The sequence below is a fragment of the Schistocerca gregaria genome, chromosome 4 (genome assembly GCF_023897955.1).
Source record: "Schistocerca gregaria isolate iqSchGreg1 chromosome 4, iqSchGreg1.2, whole genome shotgun sequence".
NCBI classification, from domain to species: Eukaryota; Metazoa; Arthropoda; class Insecta; order Orthoptera; family Acrididae; genus Schistocerca; species Schistocerca gregaria.
Genome location: NC_064923.1, coordinates 333,115,818 through 333,124,049, shown reverse-complemented (window position 1 = coordinate 333,124,049; position 8,232 = coordinate 333,115,818). Strand labels below are relative to the sequence as shown.

General features: G+C 44.5%; 1 non-coding gene across 1 annotated transcript; it reads right to left on the bottom strand.

Annotated features, from left to right (window-relative positions):
* Nucleotides 1–2,150: 2,150 nt before the first annotated feature.
* On the bottom strand, nucleotides 2,151–2,225 carry Trnas-cga (transfer RNA serine (anticodon CGA)). Its single transcript has one exon. It is a non-coding gene; the product is annotated as a tRNA-Ser (tRNA).
* Nucleotides 2,226–8,232: the final 6,007 nt, after the last annotated feature.

Sequence of the window (8,232 nt, the reverse complement as noted above, 5' to 3'; positions counted from 1 at the left end):
ATCAGGCAGTTCCTAGTGAAAACGCATCTGAGCAGACATTAATCTCCGCAAGTGCTACGGTAAGCAAATGCACGTGTCTCGGACAAAAATAGTTGTTCAGTACTGCGAAAGCAATAAGTATGTGGTGGGGTGATGTGTGGAACTATGAAACCCTTATTGTAATGGTATTCACCCTACAGACAGATTTTCGTGAAATACACATGTTTATGCAGTTTTTATAGACTGAAACAAGTCTGGACCCTACTCAAATACTAAATGTTGGATCTCTGAACACACTAAATAGAGATTTCCTCTCATAATTTGGTAAAGAGTTGATCTGAAGTAATACTCGTGGCGTTCTAAAACGTACCGGATAGTTTTGGGTATCGGTGAAATTAAACGGGGGATGCTTTCTTTGACGGCACTGTTGCAGATCATGCCCATGCTCTTTTGTAATTGTGGGTTGGAAAAGGCACAAAGAAGATTTCAAGAGAAATGGGCACATCTACACAATATTTGTATACAATCAACCCTATTATAGAAAATCTCCTATTACAGAATAAGCAAGCTTACCTTGAACTATATCTATTAATAGTGAATACAAACGAGAAGGATTATTTCACAATTTTTTTAAGGACTTATATCACCGAATCGAACTAACTTGCCCTGAATGAGAGGGCGTTTTAGAACCTGACAGTAGCATATATGAAACTTATGGTCCACTTGGACACGTAACTATAACTCGTACACAAAGAAACTAAGGCACGTTTTCAGTCGGAAAGGAGGAGAGTGTCACAGACATGATACAGGATCTGAGTTGGAAATCATTAAAAGAAAGGTTTTCCTCGTTGCGGCAGGATCTTCTCACGAAATTTCAATCACCACTTTCCTCTTCCTAATTCTCGAACGTTTTGTTGAAGCATACCACCTACACAGGGAAAAACAATCATCGAAATGAAGTAAGAGAAATCAAGCACGGAAAGAATTAAGTGTATGTTTTCTCCGTGCTCTGTACGAGAGTAGAATGTTAGAGAGGTAGCTTGAAGGTACTTTGATGAACCCTCTTCCAGGCACTTACGTGTGAATTGCAGAGTACTCATCTAAACGTAGATGTATAGAAGTTGTATCAGGTCGTTCTTTGACCCTTCACACATCTGAGGTAAACAAGGCAATGAATCAGTCTAACAGTGCCATCGTTAGTATGGGATCAACGAAGTAAGACAGAGTATCGTAGTAGAATGGCGGTAAGCGACACAACCATACATCACTACGTACGAGAAACAGTATTAAAAAGATCCAAATTAATTGGGATCAGAGATGAGCGTCACGAATTTTCATTAACACTCTGTTTCAGATCGGAAGAACTATGCCCCCTTCAGTGAACGTAGGTCAAAGTCAACCAATTTTCGAACTAAAATTCGGAAGGGAACTGCTTTCAGTCGACATTTGGATTCCAGTACCAAGCGAAAGTCCATTCTTCACACAGGTACATGAAGCTGCACGTCTTCAGTTGGCGAAAACAAAATCTCGGCGGTAGCTCACTGGTGAGTTGTGTTGTCCGTAGAGTGGCGATGTGGCCCGTTTTCAAACGATGAAACACGTCGAGTGCACCGATGACCCACTGAGGCGTTTTATGCGCTGTGTGACGGGGAGGTTCAGACCATGGATGATACTGTGGTATTTCTGAGTGAGTCTGTCGCAACATGACCTGGATCCAATAGTTTAGGATGGCGTGAACATAAACCCTGCCGCTTATTGCAGGACTCGCGGTGTCCAAGTTTTGGCTTTTCTTCTACATATCCTTGCTGTGGGCACTCCGATCTTCCAAGATGCCAGTGGCCATGTTCACAAGACTGCACATATACGTTCCTGGTTCGACGAACACCAGGGAACCCCACTGCACTTCCACTAGCGCGATAAATAACAGGACCTTAACCCCACAGACATCGTCTAGGATCATTTATAGTAGCTCTAACCTCCTATCATTTTGGTACCTCTATGGGAGGGATCCAGTCCTCACTGACTGGCCTCAGCAGGATACTGTACACTTGAGTATACCTGTGGAGTTTCTTCCTTGCCAAAGCAAGGTCTTTATCAACGCTAGAGGCGGCGACACACGGTATCAGTCCGACATCTCATGATGGTGAAACTTCCTGGCAGATTAAAACTGTGTGCCCGACCGAGACTCGAACTCGGGACCTTTGCCTTTCGCGGGCAAGTGCTCTACCAACTGAGCTACCGAAGCACGACTCACGTCCGGTACTCACAGCTTTACTTCTGCCAGTATCCGTCTCCTACCTTCCAAACTTAACAGAAGCTCTTCTGCGAAACTTGCAGAACTAGCACTCCTGAAAGAAAGGATATTGCGGAGACATGGCTTAGCCACAGCCTGGGGGATGTTTCCAGAATGAGATTTTCACTCTGCAGCGGAGTGTGCGCTGATATGAAACTTCCTGGCAGATTAAAACTGTGTGCCCGACCGAGACTCGAACTCGGGACCTTTGCCTTCCGCGGGCAAGTCCTCTACCAACTGAGCTACCGAAGCACGACTCATGTCCGGTACTCACAGCTTTACTTCTGCCAGTATCCGTCTCCTACCTTCCAAACTTAACAGAAGCTCTTCTGCGAAACTTGCAGAACTAGCACTCCTGAAAGAAAGGATATTGCGGAGACATGGCTTAGCCACAGCCTGGGGGATGTTTCCAGAATTAGATTTTCACTCTGCAGCGGAAACTTCCTGGCAGATTAAAACTGTGTGCCCGACCGAGACTCGAACTCGAACAGGGATTTTCTCTGCCTCGTGATGACTGGGTGTTGTGTGATGTCCATGGGTTAGTTAGGTTCAACTCACTCCTCCGATAAAAATAGGTCGATCCGTACGTCAAGGTTGCCCTCTATCAGCGATTTTTTGTACGCCTTTTCCTTGGAATCCTTGCTATGTGGACTCAGACAACGTTTGGTAGGGTTGTCCATAGATCGATACCGATTCTGTTGCACGGCCTATGCTGACGATGTAGTCATCTGTTTACGTAATGCCGACGAGGTTAGAGCTGTTTTGACGTGGGTACCGACTTATGGTGAGGCGTCGGATAGCTCTTTAAACGTACGTAAGTCACAAGTTATGTTCATTGGCACGGGACTCCCTGTGGAGTGTGTTACACCTCTCACCACCGTTGATACCATACGCTGTTTGGGAATAGACTTTTCATCTGATCTCCGGCGTTCAGCCGCCATCAACTGCCGACGCCTCCTTTTACTGATCAGAGCAGATCTTATGGACCATCGCCTTCGATCCCTAGATATTGTCCAACGAGCTCGATATGTCAATATATATATCCCCATGTAGCACAAGTTCTACCTTTCCCGCTTACTGTGGCACGTCGCTTGTTGACAGCGATGCAGCGATGGCATCTTTCGTCAGCTCTGGGCTGTTGTTCAAAGTTAACTTTGCAACCCTTACTCTTCCCCGTGAACGAGGTGGGATAGGTCTGTTTCACGTGCCGGATAGAGCTCGCGCCCTATTTGTCAGCTCCCAGGTGACGGTATGGACACGATGCCCAACGAGCCTCACTGGTCTCCTCCTGACGGCATATACGCCGGTCTCACTGTCAGCCCCAGTGATGATCTCGGACGTTCCGGCCCAGTTCCATTATATACGATACTTCTTTCTTGAACTCAGTTATCTACGCCTCACCTTACCAAGACAGCTTTTACTCAAGACAAAGGCAATATACAATGTCCTCCAATTAGGTTGTCTACCTAACCCGATTGAACAAAAGTTCCCCCAGGTAGACTGGCGTCATGTATGGCGCGCGGTTTTCGCCCGTTACCTTGACACGAATGTTCAGTCTGTCTGGTACCTAACTGACAATGGTAAGCAAATAATCAATCTCGCCTTCATCGTATCCACTTCGCCCAATCACCTCTCTGTTCCACGTGTGGAGTGTCAGACAATGATGAACATCGGTTTGTTTGCGGACCGTCGGCGTAGGTTTGGCATTTGATTCGTCTTATTGTCGCTTTTCTAACGCGGGACATTCCGGATCGGATTACTCCCCTTTCATTATTATTTCCGGATCGTGAATATTTTCCTCGGACAAAGACCAATGCTGTGAATTGGATTCGCGGACATGCCACTCACTACCTATTTGGACAAACTGTAGACTCTGTACTCGATTTTTGGACATACCTCAATGACCGTCATTATGTCGTTGTCCGTCACCCAAAATACAGACAATTTTTCTCTAACTTCCTTGGGAGTGCTTTCCACGACCCGCCTCGCAGCTGGAATGTGTTAAGCCAAGAGAGATAAACGTTTCCTGTTTGAACCAATGAACATTTCTGAACAATTGAACAGAACACAACAATTTCGAGAAGACGTGACTCAACATATTACCAGCTGGGCGCAGAAGGCCTCTGATCAATTACACAACAAAACTAAACAAAAACAAAAAATAACATAACAACAATAAAAATAAAAATAAAAATAAACTTCAGAAAAAAAGTAGTTCTAAGTTCTTGGGTACTGATGACCATAGATGTTAAGTCACATAGTGCTCAGAGCCACTTGAAACATTTTTTTGATAACTGGGTAATACTTCGGGAACTCTGAAAATCTTGGTCGCAGCAAAGAGGAACGAGGAAGCGTTACCTCGGAAATCACGCACGTGAGTTATTTCCGAGGATTTTTACTCTGAGAAGCGTACGATTGTATGTTTTCCTAATTAACAGGGATAGAAATTTCCTCGCAAACTTGCCGCACTGGACTACAAAAGGCTAATGTGAGGTTGGTCAACGTACGAAAGAACCTGTAGAGAGGGAGAATTTTCCATGGTTTCGAGAATATGATTTGCTTTCTTCAGTTACGAGTTACGGGACCCGAGCGTTTCTGGGAAGCCAGTGGTGGAGAGACAGTAGTCTTCCGTTTTGAGCGCCCGTGTTTGACGGTCGCTCAGTATCAACTTTTGTTTGTACATACGGACTTGCTGTCTTTGCTCTCAGGAGGTTTTGTATTTAGAAAGGTTAGGCACTACACTGTTGCGAACTTAGACGATTCTGGACTTCACCTTCTGGTAGGGAGCCATCTTTGAGTATGCAGCATTCAGTGATTGAGAGCATTTCTTCTGTCTAGGCTCACGTAGGAACGTTATCTGCATACCGTCCTTGTGGATGGAAGTTCTCGTTCTTATCTGTAGAACACAAAGAGGATAAGACAGTATTATATTATACTAGTCAGAGGTCAGAGTTCTTCCATCGTCGCAGACGTGTACGAGAACCACCACTCCGACGGGCTGGATGCAGTACATATGGTAATACTGCTAATTGCTTCGGCTTATTAGGTGTATAAGGCTAAACAGCTGTGATCACGTAAATTTTATTTCCACTGATGTAGCACACCATAGTAGATCATTTTTGAAAGTAGTGTCTTCTGCTGTTCGGTATGTATATGTTGTCAGTCATCTCGAGTTATTTATATTAGATCGCGTAGTCATAAAAAGGGGCAGATTTGGGCAATTGATCAATCATATTAGTTAGGAAATTCATTTTTATCTCTTTATGTCCATTGGACATTGATATAAAGACATTTGTAATATATAAAAGGGGTTTTAATCTACAATGAATGTATAAGCAGGAACAGCATTACCACTTTGTAGCTACTAATTCCCTTAATCATTCATTTGTGTTTAAGTTGTAATTTATATGTTAAAGACCAACAAGGAGAAAATAATATCACCATTAAGAAAACCTAAGATCTGCTTCGTGGAGTAGTCAGACAGGGCTAAATCTTCATCTTCGCATTTTTCCGACGTGCACACTCACTTTAAACACTCCTGGAGTAGCATCTTGGACATTATTATAATTTGTCCTCGATTAGCAAGACTTGGTTTTGTATTTATAACCCAGTACACACTAGGCCACTGGTTCTGTGCTTCTTGCCACCAGACTGTACTAATTTCCATTATAGCTATATCAATTTCCCTTTTTAGATTCTCAAACATACCTTCATGTAACATTTTTTGCCCCGCCCAATAGAAAACAACTCATCTTTTTAGCTTGATTGTGACATCCCCATGAGTATTCCCCACACACAGATGCAAATTTAGGCCTGCTTAATTTCCGCAGAAGAGGACCCCTTTATTATCTAAGCGTACAGTAGAGCTGGACGCCATTGGAAAAAATAAAGACTTAATTTTCAGCCGTTAACTGTACCAGCAGAATTAAGTTACTGAGAAAGCTCCCCTGCAAATACTGAAAACGCTACCGACCCTCTTCAGGAATAATATGTTTGTCTAGTCTCTTCACAATACTCTTCCGATGTGGCGACTCCTACGGTAATACTACTGGTACTGCTGATGCAAGAAGACTTACTCACATTGCAGAGGTTCATTGCCAGGGGAGTTTGTTCTCTTTATTGTTTCAGCAAAATGTACTAACAGGTATGTAATATTCAGATGCTGTAGCAATGTGAGCACCTTGCTTGCGTGCTCGTCTCTATTTCATTGTGGGGTGGTATATTTCACCCATGGGTAACAAAGGAGCCAAAAACTGCCATTTCACCAGTTTGCTCGCGCCGACCTTGAGCAGTGGCAGTTGTTTTACATGTAAATGCGGACAGGCGCATTGAGCTCTCGCAGGCTATGGTGTGGGCCTCCCAGGGAGGCAGTGGCCCGCAGCACGGGAACGGGAGAGCAGGGCTGGTGGCTGCATTTTGAAAGCGAGTCTGTGCCGGCGTCAGAGGGCGGCTCCATAATTCATGAGCGACCGCGGCAGCCCAGCACAGCGCTGCTGAGGGACGCAGCACAGGGCAGCGCGAGGTGTCGAGTTCCCCCAGAAGGGTGGGGGGGGGGGGGCGGGAGGAGGAAGGGGGCGATTGTTCTCAGCCGGCTCGCGCCCTGCCTAATTTATCAGCTGCGGAGGCCAGCGAAAAACAGCTGCCACTACATCATCCGGGCCGCTTGCAGGAAATTACCGTCTCGCCTGCGAAAGCCTCGGTACTCTGCGCGTCTTCAGCTTCTGTTGACACTCATAAATCAGTCATCTATTGACTGCATCAAAGTGTAGTCACGTTACAGAAAATAATCTTGAATTATGCTCGATAGAGTATGAGCCTACAACTACATCTATACTCCGAAAAATCACTGTAAAATACATGGCAGAGGCTACTACCTGCTCTTAGACCGTGTAAGCTCCACAGGTACGTCCGTGAACAGCCTCACGGGGCTTAAGACATTATCCACCGTGTATTCTTTTTTCTCTCTTTTTTTTATAATGTGTGGCACTATGTTGCATGTTTACTTTCCACCTATCCGTCTGTACCCTATAAGCCAGGTACAATGTATGGTTCGTGGTACAAGGTGTTCCATAAAAACTATACAGAGTGATCCAGCTGCCCCTACCGATGCCGTTTTATGGAACCCGCAGTTTGTCTGTACCAGGAACGGTATCCAGGCAGGCGTCAGTCAGATAAGCGATGTACGTTCCATTTCAGAGCTTTGGACGACTGTAAAAAATACGAATTAGAATTGGCCATGAGTTTAAATGGTATCGTAAGACCAAGATACGCCATACTTCTGCCATATTTATCCAAGTGTATGTAATCTTTCTTTGTGCAATTAGCAGTGTAGCTATACAGATTTCGTAGGTCCCTTTAAGTTTACTTAATATTTCGTAAATGGTTCACAAACGTTGATACATAAAGTCTCTTTCACCACTGGAAGGCCAAGCGGTTCTAGGCGCTACAGTCTGGAACCGCGCGACTGCTAGGGTCACAGGTTCGAATCCTGCCTCGGGCATGGATGTGTGTGATGTCCTTATGTTGGCTAGGTTTAAGTTCTAGGGGACTGAGGACCTCACAAGTTAAGTCTCGTAGTGCTCAGAGCCATTTCAACCATTTCACCACTGAAACCAACTAAATTAACAATAGATATCAAAATAGGAACTGTGCAAGTAGCAACTTTCTGATATATTACCCAAGGAAAAGATCAATGCGTTGGGTGCCCTTAGTGACGTCGTTTTACGCAACACCACGTGACAGAACGATGTTGTTGGTCAGTTTGCTCCTGGGATACGAAGCACATTGTCAAAATGTCATAGAATGACTGGAGTATACAAAGGCATCTGAAATGTATTGCACAAATATTGTTTAAGCAACTACTTCACCACATTAATGTGGTTGATCATGTGTTAATCTTTTCATTGGGCTGTATATCAGAAAACTCTACCTTTCACACTTCCCATTTTTATATCTGCTGT